General features: G+C 51.3%; 1 pseudogene; it reads right to left on the bottom strand.

Annotated features, from left to right (window-relative positions):
- Positions 1–73: 73 nt before the first annotated feature.
- Positions 74–20232, bottom strand: part of LOC119279765 — a 52308-nt pseudogene continuing 32149 nt past the window's right edge.

The following is a 20232-nucleotide window of genomic DNA, read 5'->3' as shown; positions in this document are numbered from 1 at the left end:
ATAGATAGATAGATACATAGTAGACAGTTTCTCTCGTACTGGATAGATAGGGTGTTGCCAAAGCACCAAACATTCACAACATGCAGCTACCGCAGCGCCGCAACATGGTGCCACCCTTCTTGGTGTTGACGTTCTCCTTGGACTATTCCATCATCTTCTCCACCAACTATAAAAAATCTAGACCAAATGGTATTACCATCAGCACGCTTACATTAACTATTTTAAGACATGGCATTTATGTTGCTGCAAGCAACTAGCAAATCATGGTAAGTGTGGGAGGGTTTTTTGTTCTTAGAAAAGAAGGATCACCCCTGGCCTCTGATGCACACAGTCGTATGAGTATGAGGGATGATGATGGCTATCATGGTTGTCCAACAAGGGAGCGCAATTGAAGGCTGGTCCGACCATTAAGCAGGAAGTCACGACAGAGGAGGAAAGTGGATCAACTACCCAAGCATTACGATGGGTGACCGCCGACAAATCTCAAGGGATCCCGCGTGACCACTGATTTGAATAGCTCAAATTTCACTAGATTTAAGAACTATTTCAATGACTAAAATTTCACCGACGTGGAAAAGTGTGCCTACGTGACTAAACTCAACTCGCGTGTCATCTCCACTTCTTCACAAGAGAGGAATGGCGAAGGCTCCCATACACACACACATGGACCACACACATTGCATCGCATTATTTTAAAGCGCAAGTACATATCAACATATTCCTAACTTTCTTTTGTTCCATTTGTTTGAAGCTTGTGAAAAACACATATACATATAAACAATAACAACAACACAAGTTCACTTGCTTGACTAGATAAACACTCACATTTGGGTCCTTCTGGGTTTTAGCTACTACTAGTATATTGCTATACCACCCCGCTCCGAAAAGGAAAGGTAACTATTATCAACACCACAATTCATTCTCATCCTCATGCTAGCATGGCTATGGAAGCTGAATGGCGGGTCACCATTCACAAGATGCAGCTTCTGTTCCACCTTGATAGGGCTCCACCTTTCAGATGGTCACTTTCTCCTTGGACTGTTCCATCATCTTCTCCACCAGCTGTAACAAAAAAAATCAAGAACACAAGGTAGTTTTATCAGCACGCACACATTAACAATGTTAAACTTAGCAATTTGATTGTTAAAAGAAGATGGCAAGTGTATGAGGATTGCCACGCGATGGTGGGAAAATGTACGTAACACTTTTTTCTTGGTCAACAAAATTGTCTTCTGTAACAAAACAATGATAGAGTTTAGTAACGATAAGAACTAAAAATAATAAGAAAACTAATTTTTCTCATGGTTTTCACTGGTCAACAGCTCCCTACCTCCTCATCTTTTAGACAAGCCTTCTCCTCCTTGAGGTAGTTTAGTTCAGCTTCAAGATCCATAATATAAGCCTGTAGGATTATCAAAGAGGGAGTGTGTACGTGTCACCGACCTTGTTACCACTATTGCAGAAATGGCATTGCAGAAAAACCAACAATTTTGGCAACAATGTAAGTGCCTGTTCCTAGCACGCGATCGTGTGGCTGACTCGTGATTCTTGATCACGCGGCGGTGGCGATGCTCGATGCTCCTCTTGGAGGACTGATCCTCCGGATCATGGACGTTTTCCATCATCGCTCCATCGCCGATGTAGTTCGTCATGTCAGCCTGCGTCATGGCGCTCCACCCGTCTGATGACCCGGGGCTCACAATACCCACCCCACCTTGAGGAGGTGGTGGCGGAAGCACCACAGCCATCCCTGCATACCTGTTGGGGCCGAACCCCGTAACATCGCCCATCATAGAGAACTTGTCGTTGGCCAGTGCCATCGGGTACATCATTAGGCCAGGTTGCTGCCCCTGCTGCACTTGGTTCATGTGTCCATGTACCATGACGGCCGGCACATGCGCTTGTCCACCGGCGCAAGATCCACGGACCACGCTGCTACAACATTGTCTCTCCGAGCGTCCCCTGCCGATCGTTGGCCGCAACCGAACCGCCATTGTCGGTGTACTAGAATAGGGGTACCCTAGTATCCCGAACTTGTGCACGGGCAGTTGCAGCGCCCCGCGGCAAGGCTTGCCGGGCGACGGTCAAGGTCCTCCGTGGTTCCTTTGGAGCCATTCAAGAACAAAGTTTTTAAGCCAAGGAGGCAAGGCCCCGGCAAGAGGAGCTTGCCGGGAAGGCCAACCAAGGCATTTCAAGGAACTTGCCGCGACGCGCCGCGCGTCCCGACAAGGCCCGGTGAGCGACAAGCTTCCGGGCCCGACCAGACAACGACCGCGGCAAGGCACTTGCCGCAACAAGCGGCCACTCTGTGCCCACGCTCCAGCGCATCCACCAATGTGTCGCTCTGGGGGACTTTCCAGGCACGCGTGGCGGGAGGCTGTGCAGCCAGCGGTGCGCGGTGGCATGCGAAGCTGACAAGATCACCATCGTGGCGAGCGGTGGCGCCCCTGACGGTCCTTTTCTGCATTGTTTGGGCTACACAGACAGGCATTTAATGCCCTTGTCCCCTGCCGTCAAGGTTAGGTAGGAAACACTATATAAGTAATTGTACCAACCACCTCTCTTTTTACATTTGTACCCTTGTTTACATTGCCACCTGTCGGTGACCCCTTTAGCATATAAAAGGAGGTCCATGCGCAACATAGGGGGGGTTCGGATCATTCGGAAGCCAGAAAAAAAACACTTAGCTCTCTTGAGCAAGAACACAATACAATCAGACAAGCAGCAGTAGGAGTATTATCTCTCCGGAGAGCTCCGAAGCTGGGTAAACTGCTCGTGTGCTTCGCCTTGATGTGCTCTTCGTGCGACCTCCGCCCCCCGCCGAACCGAAAGGGTCTTGATCCGCCGATCCCATAGTTGTTCGTGGATCAGTTTCCCCGACATCTTTGGCGTGCCAGGTAGGGGGCGTCGAGATTGTGTGAATCTGATCCGGCGTTCACACGAGCTAGATCTTCATTTTCTTCATCAACATGCCACCGAAGAAGAAGGCTTCGGAGGCAGCTGTTCCGTCCGCGTCGGTCCCACCGCCACTGGAGCAAGCAGGTGGTGGGGTGGACGCTGGCGGAAGAACGGACATCGACGAGGAAGCTCACGACGCCGCCAGGTCCAAGGGCAAGGAAGCCAAACCTTGGCGTCCATACATGTTTCGCGCCCGTCTCAGGAGGCGCAGGACCGACAGCGTCATGGTACTCGCAGTACCATACGTCTGTTGGGCCAAGATTGAGCTGGTGGATCTCGGGCCGCTCAAGACCAGCATGCACGCCAGCATGCTGGCACGAGTGAGACACGGTCGCCTGGACGGGATACTGCTCCTTCTAACATAGTTAGAAGTCCGAGCACATCCCGCTCCTCGCACCGTTCGCCACTGCCGCCCACCACTCCAGCAGAAGCTTTGGCACGAGCTCAACTGCTCCTAGATTACCCTCCAATGGCGGACAAGACCGATCAATGGAGGGCCACCATTCAGAGTCTCATCGGCTTCGCCAACGGCGACACTCCACGGCAGCCAAGCATGTCGCTGCCGCGGCAGGGTTGCCAGGCGCGAGCCGATGGCGACAAGACCGGTGAGGGTGCGACCACCACGCACTCTCCACCCCAAAGGCCAAGATCGCCGACTCGCCGGATCCACCTCGACAGCGACTCCATCGCATCATCGGATCCACGAGCTCATCGCGATCAACGCCAAGTTCTTCGCGATCGACAACAAGAAGACGCTCGTAATTGCATCGAGCGCCGAAGAGAAGCGCGGCGTCAATCTGACCAGCGCGCTGGACCCTCTATTGACATGCACGCGCCAGGGGAACCAGGCGACTTGCCGTACGCGGTAGGTTGCCCTGCGTTCACTCGTGAGTTGCGGCGAGTCCAGTGGCCCAGCACAAAGAACTTCAAGCCAGACGTACCGGAGAAGTACGACGACAAGACGCATCCGTCGGAGTTCCTCAACATCTACACCATTGCGGTGCAAGCTGCCAGGGGACGGGACGACAAGATCCTTGCCAACTACTTCCCGCTGGTGCTCAAGCCCAACGTCAGATCCTGGCTCATGCACTTGCCGGACAACTCCATATCCTCTTGGGCCAATCTATGCCATCAGTTTGTCGGCGCCTTCACAGGCGGCCACAAGCCTCATGGCCAAGAGAGTGACCTTCATCTACTCGCCCAGAAGGAAGGAGAGCCCATGCACAAGTACATTCAGAGATTCAGCAGCGTACAGCACAACATCCTAGACGTCCACCCTGCCGCGGTGATCAGCGCGTTCCATCAGAACGTGCGGAACCGCAGGATGCGGGAGGAGATGGCGATGTGCAAGATCAGAGACGTCAGTGAGCTATATGCCCTGGCCGACAAGTGTGCACGTGCTGAGGAAGGGAGGAGACTCCCTGGAGAGAATGCAGGAGTAGGAGGATCTGACAGTGAGGATGCTGCCCCGGCAAAGAAAAACCGGCGGCGAAATAACAGGAAGAAGAAAGGCAAAGAGGTTCTAGTCGTTGAGCAGTCCGGCAAGGAAGCCAAAGCTGGTAACTCCGGCAAGGAGGTTACCACGGCTGTGGCAGTCGCCGACAAGGAGGACGGCACCAACAAACAGTACTGCAAGATCCACCGCACCAAGGGCCACGATCTCCAGAGCTGCAAGAAGGTCGAGCAGCTTGTTGAGCAACAGAAAGCTGAATACGAGCGGCGCGACAAGGAGAAAGCCCAGGAAGGTGCTGGAGGATCCGGTAAGAAACGTCCCGGCCGAGGAGGACGCCGCGGCAAGGCCAAGCAGCGGCAAGGAGAAAGACCTCCCCGTGGCCGCGACAAGAATGAAGATGACGACGATGACGAAGACATGGACGATGACGGAACCGATGAGCAGGAGTTCCAGAAGGCCATAGAGGTCCTGTGCGTTGACGGCGGTGCTTCTCTGCATACTTCACACCGTCAACTCAAGCAATGGGTGCGGGAAGTCAATGCAGCAGAACCACCTGTCGAGTCACGCAAGCCTCTGAAATGGTCCAGCACGCCTATCATCTTTGATATTGAGGACCACCCTGATCGCATAACTGCGGTCGGGTGCTTGCCGATGTTGGTTTCACCAACTATCCGCAACCTCAAAGTCACTAGGATGCTAGTTGACGGCGGGGCCAGCTTGAACCTGATCTCCTCCGCGGTGCTCCAGAAACTCCAGATCCCTGACAGCGAGCTCAAAGAAACCGGCACTTTTCAAGGAATCAATCCGGGAAGGAGCAAGCCGAAGGGAAAGATCACGTTGCCAGTAACATTTGGCAGCGAGTTGAACTTCAGAACTGAGAGGGTTACGTTTGATGTTGCTGACTTTCCATTGCCTTACAATGGAATCCTTGGCCGTCCAACACTCGCCAAATTCATGGCGGCCTCTCACTATGCATACAACATGCTGAAGATGCCAGGCCCGATAAGTGTCATTTCTGTCCCTGGCGACAAGAAGGATGCTCTTATCTGTGCCGACAAGATCTACAGGGAAGCAGCAGCCGCAACAGATCGCAAATCACTTGCCGCTGAAGCTCCCAGGGGGAAGAAGAAGACCAAGTCCGGCAAGAGTTCTGATGCCCACTCCGGCAAGCGCACCTCTTCGGAGTGCTGTGCTACCGTCGAGGACGCACCATTGAGCTCCACCGGCAAGTGTAAGAAGGCGATGGCAGCTCCACCAGAAACCAAGAAGGTGCCCGCCAAGGAGTTTGGCACTGGTGGTACCTTCACCATCAGTGCCACTCTCGACCCTAAATAGGAAAGCACGCTTGTTGCTTTCCTGCGGGCGAATGTCGATGTGTTTGCGTGGCAACCGTCTGACATCCCCGGTGTTCCCAGGAAAGTAATTGAGCACCACCTTGCCGTCTGTCCTCATGCGCGGCCCGTCAAGCAGAAAGTCAGGAAACAGGCAGTGGAGCGCCAAGAATTCATCGCAGAAGAAATCAAGAAGTTGGAAGCAGCAGGCCTTGTCAGAGGAGTGCTCCATCCTACGTGGTTGGCCAATCCTGTAGTCGTGCGCAAGGCAAACGGGAAATGGAGGCTTTGTATCGACTTTACCGATGTTAATAAAGCTTGTCCCAAAGACCCATTTCCCTTGCCGCGCATCGACCAGATTGTTGACTCCACGGCCGGATGTGACTTGCTTTCATTTCTTGATGCGTACTCAGGATACCATCAGATCTTCATGGCAGAAGAGGATGAGGAGAAGACTGCATTCATCACCCCGTGTGGCACGTACTGTTTCGTACGGATGCCTTTCGGTTTCAAGAATGCCGGTTCAACATTTGCAAGGGTAATCCACCATGCTTTTGAGCGGCAGATGCACAGAAATGTGGAAGACTACATGGATGACATAGTGGTCAAGAGCAAGGACAAAGCGACCCTAATTCAAGATTTAGATGAGACATTTGCAAATCTGCGCAAGATCAACCTCAAGCTTAACCCCGAGAAGTGCGTGTTTGGATTCCCCTCCGGCAAGCTTCTCGGGTTCTTCGTGTCTTAGCGGGGAATTGAAGCCAATCCCGACAAAATCAAGGCCATTGAGCAGATTGAAGCACCAAAGCGCGTCAAGGATGTACGACGACTTGCCGGTTGCGTAGATCCTCTCAGCAGGTTTATCTCTAGATCTGCTAAGCGCGCCCTGCCATTTTTCAAAATATTGAAAAAGGCAGGTCCAATGAAATGGACTCCGGAGGCGGAGGCTGCGCTGCAGGATTTAAAGAGATACATGTCCTCCACTCCAACACTTGTCGCGCCTAAGCCACAAGAGAAGTTGCTGCTGTATATAGCGGCAACCAATCAAGTGGTTAGTGCTACGTTAGTGGCGGAGAGGGAGGCAGATGACGAGCCAGCAACCACGGCAGACACATCCAGCGACAAGCAGGGGACTTCACCAGCAAGTTCTGGTCCCGACAAGGATGGATCTGCGCAGGAGCATGACAAGATGCAGAAGAGAATGGTGCAGCACCCAGTTTACTTTGTCAGTTCCCTTCTGCAGGGGGCTAGGTCAAGGTACTCTGGTGTGCAGAAATTGCTTTTCGGCCTCCTCATGGCCTCAAGAAAGCTGCGCCATTACTTCCAAGCACATGAGATCACAGTCGTCACTCGTTTCCCGCTGAAGAGGATACTGCAAAATCCAGAAGCAACAGGCAGGATTGTCGAGTGGGCACTGGAACTGTCAAGCTTTGGCCTAAAATTTGAGAGTACTTCAACTATCCAAAGCAGGGCATTGGCAGAGTTCATAGCAGAATGGACGCCAACACAAGATGAAGAAATTCCAGAGACGAGCATCCCCGTCAAGGAAGCAAACAAAGAGTGGCTGATGTACTTTGATGGCGCCTTCTCGCTGCAAGGCGCTAGTGCGGGCGTGCTAGTTGTCGCACCCACCGGAGAGCACCTCAAGTACGTAGTCCAAATGCACTTTCCCAAGGAGCAAGCAACCAACAATACTGCAGAGTATGAAGGATTGCTTGCCGGTCTCAGGATCGTAGCAGACCTTGGGATCAAGAAGCTAATTGTCAGGGGTGACTCACAGCTTGTCGTCCACCAAGTGAACAAGAATTATCAGAGTCCGTTGATGGAAGCTTATGTTAATGAAGTGAGAAAGCTAGAAGAGCACTTTGACGGCCTACAAATGGAGCATGTTCCGAGAGCTCAGAACGACATTGCCGATGGCCTGTCAAAGTGCGCTGCACTGAAGTTACCTGTGGAACCAGGGATCTTTGTGCTCAAGCTGATTCAACCATCTGTAACACCATCAACTGGACAGGGTAAGAAGAGAAAGTAGATTTCTGGCGACTATTTTCTGGCAGAGCTCCCCGAAGCCGCCACCAAGAAGGTCCCCAAGATCAACACCAAGAGTGCTGAGGAGCAGTCTGCTCCGGCAAACCTTAGTGTTTGTTCCGTTGAAGCAGACGCTCCCGGCAAGCTTGCCGGGGAACATCAAGCTCCGGCTGAGCCATAGGTTCTGGCCGTAGAAGCTGATGTTCCCGCAGCAGCAGAAGTGTCTTTAGTCCTTGTTGTCGAGCCACAAGCTCCAACATGGGCACAGCAGATTGTCCATTTCCTTCGGACAGGAGAACTTCCCGAAGAGCAAGAAGAAGCGGAAAAAGTAACCCGGCAGTCAAGTATGTACCAGTTTGTCGACGACACACTGTACAGAAGAAGATTCAACGGTGTGAAATTGAAGTGTATTTGCCGGGAAGACGGACAGAGGCTGTTGGCAGAGATACATGGAGGCATATGTGGTCACCACATTGGCACAAGAGCACTTGCTGGCAAAGCTTTCCGGCAAGGTTTCTTTTGGCCGACAGCCCTCCAGGATGCAACTGCACAAGTAACCAAGTGTGAAGCGTGCCAGTTCCATTCCAAGCAGATACACCAGCTAGCTAGCTCAAGCTCTCCAGACGATCCCTTTATCCTGGCCATTTTCGGTCTGGGGGCTCGACATCCTCGGCCCCTTTCCCCGAGCTGTCGGGGGCTTTGAGTACTTGTATGTTGCAATCGACAAGTTCATGAAGTGGCCGGAAGTGGAACCAGTGAGGAAGGTGACAGCACAGTCAGCAGTCAAGTTCTTCAGGTCGATTGTTTGCCATTTCAGGATCCCTAACAGGATCATCACCGACAACGGCACGCAATTCACGAGCCGCACCTTCATGCAATATGTCCAAGATCTTGGCACCAAGGTCTGCTTCGCTTCTGTTGCTCATCCAAGAAGCAACGGTCAAGCGGAGAGGGCAAATGCTGAAGTGCTGCGCGGGCTCAATACCAGGACTTTCGACAGGCTGCACAAGTGCGGAAGAAACTCGATTGAGGAGCTGCCGGTGGTTCTTTGGTCGATCAGGACGACGCCAAATCGAGCCACTGGCCAGACACCTTTCGCTCTAGTCTATGGAGCAGAGGCAGTTCTCCCCACGGAACTCGTATACGGGTCACCTCGAGTGCTCACTTATGATGAGCTTGGGCAAGAGCAGCTGCGACAAGATGACGCGCTGCTCCTTGAGGAGGATCGTCTTCAGGCTGCTGTACGAGCTGCTCGATACCAGCAAGCTTTGCGCCACTACCATAGCCGCAAAGTTAATGCCAGAAGCTTCGAGGAAGGCGACCTTGTTCTTCGGCGCGTTCAGTCCGCCAAGAGTTCCAACAAGTTGACGCCGAAGTGGGAAGGCCCTTATCGGGTGAAACGAGTCACTAGGCCCGGCGCTGTCCGCCTTGAGACCGAAGAGGGCATTCCGGTGAGCAACTCCTGGAACATTGAGCATCTTCATAAGTTTTACCCGTAGGGCGCGGTTGCCGGAACCTGCTCCGGCAACCACCTTTTGTACCAGTCTTGCCGATGTTGCATGTAATCCTTTGTACAAAGCCGGGCGCAGATCCCGTGCATAAGTAAAGCTCATGTGCTCCGCACATCTTGTCAATTTCATGCATTATAATCTTTCTTGCATGCTATCTGACACTTTGTGCAGGACCTGTCCCCGGTAAGCAATAACGAGCCGAAAGGCTCCATATCTTTACTTTCTCCAGTGCTCCACAGTCCCCCAGTGCTCCAAAGTCTCCATACCTGTCCCAGTGCTCCACAGTCTCCCTGAATGAGTTCTGGGTAACGGCGATACTTGCCAGTAGCACCTCGTCGGCCTTGATCTTCTCCGACAAGGTCACCTGTCGCTCCCTGGTGACATCCAGCGTCTGGGTCAACGTGGCCAGCTTCAACTCCAAGTCTGCATTGGAATCCTTGGCGGCGTTGAGCTCCTTGCCCCTCTCAGCGAGAAGACCCTGCAGCTCACCATGAGCGGCAGCGTCCTTCTCGCGCTCGTGCTTAAGCACAGCAAGCTCCTCGCCGCTCGCCTTGAGATCGGCCTCCAGCTGCGCCACCTTCATCCCCAGTTCCTTCTTGGCGGCCTCGGCAGCTGCGGCGGCGTCCTTTGCTTCCTTGAGCGCCCCGCCTATTGCTTGCTCGCGCGCGGCAAGCTCCTCCTCGTGGCTGTCAAGATTGACCTTGCACTGCGCCAAATCACCCTCCTGCGCAGATAGCCTTTCGGCGACAAGCCGTTGCTTCTCTTCAGCTTCAGCCTTCTCGAGGAGGAAAGCTTTCCGCTCCTCAAGAAGTTGCTCCCGCTCCTCCGCCAAGGACCAGAGAGTTTCCTGCCTGAGACCCCGGAGCTCCTCCGCGCGCTTCTCAATGTCAACCCCCGCCTTCGCAATGAGCGCCTCTCGGGACGCCAGTTTGGCTTGGCGGGCGCGGTAAAGAGACAGCAGCTTCCGCAGCAGCCGCTCCTCCTCAGGCTCATCGCTGCTGCTGCTTGGCGCGTCGACCAGCACCAGCCCAGCGGAGGCGAGCACCTCCTTGTCAAAAGCTTCTCCTTCGACCGGCGCCCTGGAGCTTGACGCCCAGGGAAGCTTGATGAAGATACCGTCGCGGGCCTTCAAGTATGCGCCGGGCTGGGGCTCTTCGGAGCCTGGCTCCGCGGCAGCGGCGGAGGGATCGGCGGTCGGCGTAGCGCCTGGTGCTCCTGCGGCCTCACTGCCGTCAGTGCGATCGCCCGACCCCTCGCCAGCTTCTCTGGCGGCAGCCCTGGCGGCCTCTTCGCCGGCGGGCTCATCAGCACCGGCCCCTTCTTCGGTGGCGGCAGCGTCGTCGTTGCTGCCACGCGCGCTTTCCTCGCCGGCGTCCTCAGTCTCCATTGGCTCCGCAGCAGATGGATCTAAAGAACGAAGAAGGGAGAAAAGTCAAGCAAAAATCCAAGAAAGGGAATTCAGAAGAAGAAGAGCCCAAGTGAAGTTTTCAGGCAAGAAGATTACCTGTGCTAGGATCTGCGGTCGCGGTCTCAACCGCCGGAGGATCGTTGGTGTCGTCCCTTGCCGGAGAACTGTCCCTTGCCGAGGAGTTCTCCCTTGCCGGAGAGCGCTCCCTTGCCGGGGACTCCTCCCTTGGCGGTGTAGTCAAAGCTGATGGCACTTCGGGAGCAGCTTCCGGGCACTCCTGGTGAGGTTGTTCAGCTCCTACACAAATCAACAGTCAAGATATCATTAGAGAAAAGAGCACCCATGCGCGCCTGACAACAGGAATTAAACTATAAACTTACGCTGGGGGCTGCGCTGGGGGCTGCTTTGGGGAGTAGCTGCAGGGTCCGTCAAGGTGGTCTCAGACACACCCCCTGCTGACACGGTGGGATCATCTTCGATGACAATCACCGAGGCCTTGGCTCTCTTCGCCGCTCTCTGGGCCAACGTCCTGAAAAGGAATGGGTTCAGATTGAAGCAAGTCAGAGACAAGATAAAAGCAACAAGATTGGAGAACTACAAGAACACCAAAGAAACTTACTCTTCTTCCTCCTCGTCGGAGCTGAGCGCGGAGAGATCAAAGTCCAGCTCCCCTCCGGTGCGGCGAGGCGGAGGAGTAGGATCCCTTGCCCGCTTGGCAGGGGCGGTGGCGGTTGACCGGGAAGATCCCGCTCCAGTTGCCGTAGCAGCGTGAGGCGCTCCCGCGGCAACATTCCTTGCCGCGGTAGAGCGTGTCGCTCGGCTTGGCGGCTGTTGGCTCGTTTGCCTCCCCGCTACGTCCCCGGCCTTGCGGAGACGCCTTCTTGGTGCAGCCGGGGGCTCCGCCTGCGGCAAGCTGTCTGAAGGTTCGGGCTGTTCCTCGCCGGGCTCGCTCGGCTCAGCTTCAGGGCCGGCAAGATCTTCCTCGCCGGCAAACTCCTCGCGCTCGGCAAGGCTTGCCGCCTCTGCTGCCTTGGCCTCCTCCACGGTGAACCCGAACTCGCTCGCGGCAGCTGCTGCCGCAGCCTCTTCCCTCCTAGTGGCGATGCGCTGCAGCTCCATGTCGGTAGTGTCGCGGGTGAGGCTCTTCTGTTCATCAGCGCGGACCGGCACTTCTACCAAGTCGTCGAAGAACGCCTGCACGACGTCATCCGCGGGCCCTTGCCAAGTTGGGGCGATTCCGTGCGAATCACACAGCGGCATCATCGCGCGGATGCGGTCAAGTGAAGAATTGTTGCACAGCGGAACGACATTCTGCGGCAACATAAAAGGGTGCTGAGGGTCGCGCTTGAACAGTTCCAGAAGCATCGCTTCCAATTCCAAGACCGTGAAGTTGAAATTGAGGCCTGGGCACAGCCTCATGATATCCGCCGAGTTCTTGAACTCCTAGGCTGGTCTCCCCCTCTCCTGCAGGGGGGCGATGCAGCGGCGAAGAAAGTCTGCGCCAACTGCGCCTACAGTGAGCCCGGCAAGCCTGAGGTGAAGAATCCGAGTGACGGCAATCTTCAGCCTGTCGTCCTCCAGGGCCACATTGCTCCAATCATTGCCGCGCACTATTGGGGCTTGGCGCAGGGCAGTGAACGGCTGCGGGTTCTCCTCGACGATCCAACACCACTCAGCTCTCCACTTCTCCCACTTGCTGCGGAGTTCACCCTCCAGATATGCTTCCTTCTTGCCGACTCTCGAGATCCAAGCGATTCCTCCGGCAAGAGGCTCTCCTCTCTCGACCCGGGGCATGAAGAAGTGACGGAAGAGGGCTACGTTTGGGTGGACTCCGACAAAGTTTTCGCATAGATGTGCGAAAACTGCCATGGTCAGAACGGCGTTGGGGGTGAAGTCAAGGAGGCGGAACCCGTAGGTGTTCATAATGTCGCAGAAGAAATCAGAAAAAGGCGGACAGAGCCCGTAGTAGAAGAACAACGCGAAGAAGGGGTACCCGCTTGGAGCCAGTTCCGAAGCTGCGGCCGGGAGTACCCTCGTGCGCGGATGCGCTCGAGTCTCCGTCGACCAGAAGAGGTAGTAGTACTCCCTCAGCTCCTGCGCACCGAGCTGAGGGGGGAAGAGGGCCCGCTCCTTCCGCAGCGCCGCGAGCCGCTGCGCCTCGTCCGACTTCACGCCCTTCCCCTTGTCGGCTTTTGGAGCCATGGCGGAGGTGGTGGGGGAGATCGGCGGCGTTGGTGATGCTGGTGGCAATGGGGGGCGGAGCGCTGCTCTCTTTCTGCTTCGGGAAGAAGGGGGAGCGGCGGAGATTTCTGGAGTTGGAGCAACAAACGGCGAGATGGACGAACTGCCCCTGTTTCCCCTGCTTATAAAGAGGGAGGGGGCGGACGTTTCGCCCTTCCAAATAAAGAAACCACCCACGACCTCTCCCACGATGCCGCATTCGACGCGTGCTGTTAGGGAGGGAGCGGTGGATACCGAGTCAGATACGGCATAACCCAGGCCGCGTGTGCCCGTGCCCTGTTTTGGGCCTGGCCCAACAGCGCTCGGCACCGTGTGTGGCCCAGGCCCGGGGGCTCCTGTCGGTGTACTAGAATAGGAGTACCCTAGTATCCCGAACTTGTGCACGGGCAGTTGCAGCGCTCCGCGGCAAGGCTTGCCGGGCGACCGTCAAGGTCCTCCGTGGTTCCTTTGGAGCCATTCAAGAACAAAGTATTTAAGCCAAGGAGGCAAGGCCCCGGCAAGAGGAGCTTGCCGGGAAGGCCAACCAAGGCATTTCAAGGAACTTGCCGCGACGCGCCGCGCGAACCGACAAGGCCCGGTAAGCGACAAGCTTCCGGGCCCGACAAGACAGCGACCGCGGCAAGGCACTTGCCGCGACAAGCGGCCACTCTGTGCCCACGCTCCAGCGCATCCACCAACGTGTCGCTCTGGGGGCCTTACCAGGCGCGCGTGGCGGGAGGCTGTGCAGCCAGCGGTGCGCGGTGGCATGCGAAGCTGACAAGATCGCCATCGTGGCGAGCGGTGGCGCCCCTGACGGTCCTTTTCTGCACTGTTTGGGCTACACAGACAGGCATTTAATGCCCTTGTCCCCTGCCGTCAGGGTTAGGTAGGAAACACTGTACAAGTAACTGTACCAACCACCTCTCTTTTTACATTTGTACCCTTTTTTACGTTGCCACCTGTCGGTGACCCCTTTAGCATATAAAAGGAGGCCCATGCGCAACGTAGGGGGGGGGTTTCAGATCATTCGGAAGCCAGAAAAAAAACACTTAGCTCTCTTGAGCAAGAACACAATACAATCAGACAAGCAGCAGTAGGAGTATTATCTCTCCGGAGAGCTTCGAAGCTGGGTAAACTGCTCGTGTGCTTCGCCTCGATCTGCTCTTCGTGCGACCTCCGCCCCCCGCCGAACCGAAAGGGGCTCGGTCCGCCGGTCCCATAGGTGTTGGTGGATCAGTTTCCCCAATAGCCATTCCCCACGAAATGCAAAATTGTGCGGTTGCGCTACCTACTAGCTAGGTGGTGTCCAATAGGGAGCCGCCATCTAACACTATGTGGGCCAAGTATCTTTGTATTACATTTCTTTTCTGGATTTCCCATCTACGTATTTCCACTCTCACTCTTCAACAATTGGCCCCCACTAATGTACTTCACATGCATGCATGACAATGTGTGGCACAATCATTTTTCTTCTCCCACACAATAAATCCAACCATTTCTTCATTTAAAACATCCATATCTTTTAAACCGTATATTCAGTTGTGAAACATTTTTATATTTGAACTCCGTGCGCCAAAACCTTTAAAATGAAATCAAACTTGAATATTTTTTAACCATATTTAAATTTGAACATATATTTCACATGTCAAAATAATCTATTTCACAATGATACACTACAATTTCACTTTCTGTAGTGGCTATTTCACAATTCAGAACTTACATTTCAATTTTCATGGGCTTGCGTCACAAAAAAACACCTAAGTAAATTGCACATTTTCCAAATAACATATTTCACTCTTTTGAAATAAACTATTACACATGTTCAAATGACACAATAGAATTTCACTTTCTGTAGTTACTCTTTCATCTTTCAGAACCTACATTTCACTTCAGACTGGCTTGGTTCAGGAAAATCACATATATTTCAATTACATATGTTTGAAATTTCACTCTTTTGAAATAATCAGTTTCATATTTATACATCATAATTTCACTTTTGTGGTTAATATTTTCACAATTCAGAACCTACTTTTTAAATTTCACTAACATGTTTCACAAAAATCACATATATTTTAGTTACACATTTTTTAAAACATATTTCACTCTTTTGAAATAATTATTTTCACATTTATACATTATAATTTCACATTTTGTTGTTAGTATTTCACAATTCAGAACCTACATTTTTACATTTCACTGTCATGTTTCACAAAAATCACATCTATTTTAGTTACACATTTTTGAAGAAAAACATATTACACTCTTTCAAAAAATCAATTTCACATTTCGTGGTTACTACTCCCTTTGTCCCAAAATAAGTGACGCAACTTTGTACTAACTTTAGTACTAAGTTACTGTAAAGTTGAGTCAATTATTTTGGGACGGAGGGATTATTTCACAATTCAGAACCTACATGTTACATTTCACAGGTCTGTTTCAAGAAAATCACATATATTTCAATTGCATGTTTTTCAAATAAAATGTTAACTCATTTCAAAAAGTCATTGGTTTCTAGTAAAATATGATGCTTTTACATATTTCTATGCAAATAGTGTATTAAAAAATTTCTAGTTATATAGTTTTGGTTCACATATGGAATGTGAAATGTTGAAATTTAAATGTGTTCGAATGTATTTAAGATCGGTCTTGTCTAAAAGGCCTTGGCGCCAGGAGTTCAAATATAAAAAAATCAAATAGATACTTATGGTTTAAAAGATAGGGACGATTTAATTTAGTAAAGGTGAAGTAAAATGTTGGGTTTAACCAGAGAGAGAGAGAGAGAGAGAGAGAGACAGAGAGAGAGGAAGAGACAAATAATGGAGACCACTAGCTATATTTTGATTGTGTATTCTAGTGTATAGCAGAAAATGAAAATAAAGTGGTCCCACCTACACGCATCTAGACATGAGCAATCAATGGCGGATTTGTTGCCGCTAGGTAGCATCACCGCGCAAAAAGACTTTTTGACATTCCCCACCTACATGCTTCAGTCTTGTGCGCCACGCCACCCTATTTATAGTCTGTCGTAGCAAGAGATAAGCATTAATTAAAGCATTAGATAGCTATTAAATTAATGTGATTGATGAAAAAGGTTTGAGCTATAGATAGATAGATATAGAGTTGATATATAGTTCGTCTTGTGTTGGATAGATAGGGTGCTGCCAAAGCACCATACATTCACAAGATGCAGCTACCGGAGCGCCGTGACAGGGCGCCACCCTTCTTGGTGTTGACGTTCTCCTTGGACTATTCCATCATCTTCTCCACCAACTATGGAAAATCAAGACCAAAAGGTGTTATGATCTGCATACTCACATTAACTGTTTTAAGAATTGGCAATTATGTTGTTGCAAGCAATTGGCAAATTATGGTAAGTGTGGGAGGGTATTTTTTCTTAGAAAAGAAGGATCACCCCTGGCCACCGATGCACACAACCATAAGAGTATGAGGGTTGATGATGGCTATCATGGTCGGCCAACGAGGGAGCACAACTGAAGGCTAGTTGGACCATCAAGTAGAAAGTCACAACGGAGGGGGAAAGTGGATCGACTACCCAAGCATTGCGATGGGTGACCACCTACAAGTCTCAAGGGATCCCGCGTGACCACTGATTTGAATAGCTTAAACTGCACTAGATTTAAGAACTATTTGAATCACTAAAATTTCACCGCTGAGGCAAAGTGTGCCTACGTGACTAAACTCAACTCGTGTGTCGTCTACACTTCTTCACAAGAGAGGAAAGGCGAAGACTCCCCCCCCCCACACACACATGGACCACACACATTGCATCGCATCATATTAAAGCGCAAGTACAAATCAACATATTCCTAACATTCTTTTGTTCCATTTGTTTGAAAAGCTGCTGACAAACACATATACCTATAAACAATAACAACAATACAAGTTCACTTGCTTGACTAGATAAACACTCTCATTTGGATCCTTATGGGTCTTAGCTACTACTAGTATATTACTATACCACGGCGGCTCAAATCCAAGGCCAAACATCCCAATGGCTTCACACATTAATTTGAAATCATCGTTGTCACAAGCATTGAATGGTATAGCTACAAATGCAATACAAACAAAATTAGTAAGTGACAAGGCAACCATGGTCAAACATTGCAAAGAAGTAAATAATAAATGGCAGTGTGGGTAAAAATAAATATTTAATTACCATGATTGTACACCCATCTAGCCACATATTGTTGCACTTCATGTGTTCTCCTTTACCAAAGTTCCTTGTTTATCCTCTGTTGATGCAAGGCCTCAGCTTGAGTCAATTTAGGATCAATAGGCCGTGCCCACTTGTCAATGGGACCTAACTTGTGTGGCTCTGCGCTTCCGATACAAGTAGCTTCGTCATCTCCAACGTGAGAAATGCTCACACTTTGTCTAAGCTCTTGCTCACGGGCAGTCTTTTCCCTCCTCTTATTAGATGCGTCCTCAAGAAATTTCTTGCACCTGTCTTTAGCTTCCTGAGAGTTTTTCTTGCATTTTAGCACAACATTACCAAGATGAGCTACATGCTGCTTGTGTCGATAAACACCTCCACTGCTCACGTGGTTACAGAACATACACTTCACTTTATCCTTGTTGGAAGCATCAACTAGACTCCCATACTCCCATCCCACATCATCAGACTTTCTCTTAAGGACATTCTGTTCCTGCAATGCTGATGTTGCATTTGTCTCGGACATCCTACAACTAATCAAATACACAACAAATAGTAACTCAGTAATCTGCATTGCTGATGCTAAAAAAATGGACCAGATCTACCAAAGTCTAGACCACAAGTAGGCATAAAAGGAGAGAATAATCAAAGCAAGAATGTAATAAAGTATGTCAGTACGTGTATATGTATGTCCAGATCCTAGAATCGAAGCAATATAAATTATTAAATTATAATATCATAATATATGCAGAGCAATATAAAGTAGGCACCAAGCTATATATCGACAGATTCCAAGAAACTTTCTGTTCTGAAGTAAATAAATAATACAAAACTACCATGGAGGAAACCAAAAGAACATATTTTTTGCATTACAAGCTAATAAATGTGTTCCATTCAGAAATTATTTTGTCTTGCAATGCTCGATACCTTGCTGGCCGATCATAAAAGATGATGTCATGGCAGCCTTCCACGCTTTTGGCATGATGGATTTCCACGGCCCCACATCCATTAATCAGGCTCTTATTACTCTCCTACCCAAGACGCCAACAGCGGTTGAGATCCACGAGTTCCGGCCCATAAGCTTGATTCATAGTTTCCCGAAGCTTGTTGGAAAGGTGTTAGCAACACGTGTGGCCCCGGACGTCCCAGAGTTGGTCGGAACACACCAAGGTGCTTTCATAAAAGGTAGATGGTTACACGACAATTACATGATGGTGCAAGGGTTGGCAAGGAAGCTTCACGCGGTGAGGCAAGAGGCAGTGATACTTAAGCTTGACATTACAAAAACCTTCGACACCATGTGTCGGTGTCAAAACCGGCGGATCTCGGGTAGGGGGTCCCGAACTATGCGTCTAAGGCTAATGGTAACAGGAGGCGGGGGACATGATGTTTACCCAGGTTCGGGCCCTCTCGATGGAGGTAATACCCTACTTCCTGCTTGATTGATCTTGATGATATGAGTATTACAAGAGTTGATCTAGCACGAGATTGTAGAGGCTAAACTCTAGAAGCTAGCCTATGATTATGATTGTCGTTGTCCTACGGACTAAACCCTCTGGTTTATATAGACACAGGAGGGGGCTAGGGTTACACAGAGTCGGTTACAGAGAAGGATATCTACATATCCGAATTGCCAAGTATCGGATTTCGGGTTCCGGCAGACCCTCAAGGTTTAAACTCTGGGGTGCACGCGGAGATCACACCTCCTGCCTACCCACGTCTCGTCGGCTCGCAAGGATCTAAACTACACGAAGAACAACACAAGGGACACGAGATTTATACTGGTTCAGGCCACCATTGTGGTGTAATACCCTACTCCAATTTGTGGTGTGGTGGATTGCCTCAGGGGCTGATGATGAATAGTACAAGGAAGAACAGCCTCATGAGGGGCTGTTCTTGGCTGGTGCGATGAACTGCTTGGGTGAGTTTAGTCGCCTCTCTTTCTCTCTAGTCTACCTAAAATCTCCTCTCCTCTACTCTGCGGTGGCTAGCTCAATTTATAGAGGGAGGCCCTGGGCCTCTTACCAAATATTGAGCGGGAAGGGCGCCAACAATTGGCCATTTTGAAGGGGAACATCTAGTACACTCATCCTGACTAAAGTCGGTCCTCGCCTGCCAAAGACCCTAATGGTGACGCCGGCTTGGGCTCCACGATGACCTCCATCCTGCTGTCCTACTGGTCTTGGTCTTGTTGCACCGAAATGGTTGCCTTTGCTTGATACTCCTGCTTGCGCTTGCCCCCTTTGCACCAAAGAGGAAACAAGGACCCTGCGCAGGCTAGCGCCTGCCTAGCGCCCGCTTGACCTCGGTCATCATGGCTTGCGTCATGGGCACCTCGTGAGGTACCCCGCCTTGATCTCTCCGCCTCCTCGTGAGCCAGCCCGACGAGGTTGTGCCCGAGGAAGTCTCCTGTCATCCGCCCCGCAAGGATTGGCCCCTCGCGAGGGTCTTGAGCATGTGCTGATGAAGATGGGCCGTACTAGGCCTCTCCCTGAGCCACGCCGCAGGCCGCAGGCAGGCAAGTCTGGGTACCCCCGTTCCCAGAACGCTGACACCAACCTTGCCATCCACTCAAAGGAGAGTCCCACCCGGACACGAGACGAAGTCTTCAATCTTGTATCTTCATAGTCCAACAGTCCGGCCAAAGTATATAGTCCAGCTGTCCGAGGTCCCCCTAATCCAGGACTCCCCCAGTAGCCCCTGAACCAGGCTGCAATGACGATAAGTCCGACACGCAAATTGTCTTCGGCATTGCAAGGCGGGTTCGTCTCCAAATACAGAGTACCTGTTATAACGAGTAGTGTCTGGCTTCCCATTAATGTTGCACTCCTCGGCTTCTGTGCCTTCATAATGGCTACCTCCACGCATTGAGCGAATGCGAGAAGTTGGGGAATTTTTACATTTGCCACCCTGACCATGTAAGTAAATCGTCTATTTAAAGAGACGGGGATCCTCAGATCCAAATCACACCTTCTTCCCCCAACAAGTATCCATCAGAGCGCGCCTGGAAAAATCCATCCCATCATGGCCGGCTGACGCGGCTCCTCCTCTCGCTCCCGTAGCACTAAGCCAGGCGATTGGGAGAATTTTTTCATCCCCCATAGCCGATTGGTAGAGTTGCGGACCCAGGGGTTTCTCTCGCCTGCGTA

This window comes from Triticum dicoccoides, chromosome 3B (genome assembly GCF_002162155.2).
Source record: "Triticum dicoccoides isolate Atlit2015 ecotype Zavitan chromosome 3B, WEW_v2.0, whole genome shotgun sequence".
Lineage (NCBI taxonomy): Eukaryota > Viridiplantae > Streptophyta > Magnoliopsida > Poales > Poaceae > Triticum > Triticum dicoccoides.
Note: the sequence above shows the minus strand (reverse complement) of the source record. Positions and strands in the feature narration are given on the sequence as shown.